We start from the raw sequence: 1981 nt of genomic DNA, 5'->3' as shown, positions 1-1981 counted from the left end.
AACAGAACGTTTTGAAAGACAAATTTATAACACTTTAAAAAAATTTAAACATGAATTCACAGATTAAGTTAGATCAAAATTAACACCACACAATAGTAAAACACCACATTTTTACGGAGTTCCAAAAATTCATAAAGTTCATATTCCTTTACGACCAATAGTTAGTAGTATAAATTCACCTACACATCCCTTAGCCAAATATCTTTTAAACATTTTAAATCCCCTAATAAATAACACAACTTCCTATATTAAAAATTCTGAACATTAACGTTCCTGTTGATAAAACTTTAAATATCATCAAACAAAAATTACAAAATGACACCAATCTTAAAGAACGCATACAACTAAGCATTAACACCATTATTGAACTTTTAACAATATGTGTAAAGTCAACTTACTTTCAATACAATGACAATTTTTATCAACAAAATTTTGAAATGGCTATGGGGTCACCACTATCCCCATTTTTCAGTAATCAGGCCGGGCTAAAGACGATATTTGTTTGCATTTCAGGATCAGTGAGCACCATTCTAGGAGTGCTTGCGCTCATCTTAGCCAACAACTACATCTTCGCCGTTTTCTTCAAAATGATCTTCCTGGTGGTGTTCCTTGGCGCCATGCATGGGCTCTTCCTGTTACCGGTTCTACTGTCCCTCTTCGGGCCGGGCTCCTGCAGCAGCCCGGCGCAGGACGACGACGTAAAAATATCAAGCATCGAAAAATCTCTGCCTCATCCCTACTGTATCCCTCATCCGCGCTTCACGCTCAACGGAAGCAACCTGAAACCCTCCGACTTGATGCCGGTTGATTACCTGAAAAAACCGATCAAAGGTTTCGGGGAGATGGAGAAGGACTTGGGGCTGGGAACTTCCGAGGAGAATTCCAGCCAGTCTTCTACGCATTCCAACAAGAAGCCCCGGGGGGAAATGCCTCCGAAGGACGTGGGGAGGCAGTACGGAGAGTCATGGAGAAGGGGCTCAGATTTCCACTTGAATCAGTACAGACCGCGCCATATCGACATATATGGTACCGAGCTGTACCGGCCGAGGGACGAAGAAGTCTTGGAGAGGTATAATGGAGGGTATAACACGGAGGATCGGAGACAGCAGCACCAAAGATGGAGGTATTCTCCTACTGAGCACGGAAATTTCCTTCCCAATGCGGCCCTAGTTAGGTCCAGCTCCTACCACAATGTTTTACATCCGAGATTTTTAAAGGAATCTCGCTTTCCCTAATGTTTGTGAAATAGTGCAAAGATTTTTAGAGTTAATGAAAGTGGAAATTACCTATACATTTTCGACTAAGGGAAATCAAGCTGTAAAGTTTCTTTTTAACTTTGTACATTTTTTTAGTTTAGATTCTAGTATTAAGATCACTAAAAAGGCTGCCTAGTTATTTTATAAGCTAATAAGCAACTGTTGACGATATAAATCACGGTACAATTATAGAATAAGATCTAGTAGATTTTCACTTGTTGGGTGATAATGTAATCTGAGTGGAAGTTACCGTTCAAGACCCGAATTGCTCAATACAAATACCTCCAGACGTTACAAGGGAAACTGAAACGGTCTCTGGTTCGGTATTCTCGATTTAGAGTTTTACCCAAAAAATGCAAACAGTCATTTGTGAATGTAATAACTATTTGTGTAAGATTTTTTGTACGACCAGAAATAAATAAATAAATAAATGTAAACATAGCAATACATACATACGTATGGGTTTTAATTATGTTTAATTCCCAATGATTTCATTCCACAAGTGGACGATTTCAACCAAAAAAGTCGGTATGAATAATATAATACAAAGCTGAAAAAGCGCAATAAATCTTCTTCACCCTGGGAAAATTTCCTCCAAAAATGAAAATTTTACATGCGGGTTTTTGAGTTCAATCGATTCCTTTCGACGCAAGAAGGTCACAAATATGCATTTATAAAGTGTTTGGGTCAATAATAAGGAAGAAATCGTCGGCTAAAGATCGTGA

General features: G+C 38.5%; 1 protein-coding gene across 1 annotated transcript in view; it reads left to right on the top strand.

The window, feature by feature from the left end:
* The window catches only part of LOC109545560 (patched domain-containing protein 3), a gene marked incomplete in the record, with an annotated part of 32066 nt that overhangs the window by 13530 nt on the left and 16555 nt on the right, over positions 1–1981 (top strand).

This window comes from Dendroctonus ponderosae, unplaced genomic scaffold, assembly GCF_020466585.1.
Source record: "Dendroctonus ponderosae isolate FM_Combo_2020 unplaced genomic scaffold, Dpon_F_20191213v2 Dpon_F_20191213_5, whole genome shotgun sequence".
NCBI classification, from domain to species: domain Eukaryota; kingdom Metazoa; phylum Arthropoda; class Insecta; order Coleoptera; family Curculionidae; genus Dendroctonus; species Dendroctonus ponderosae.
The sequence above is the reverse complement of the archived record's forward strand: the minus strand, read 5'-3'. Positions and strand labels throughout refer to the sequence as shown.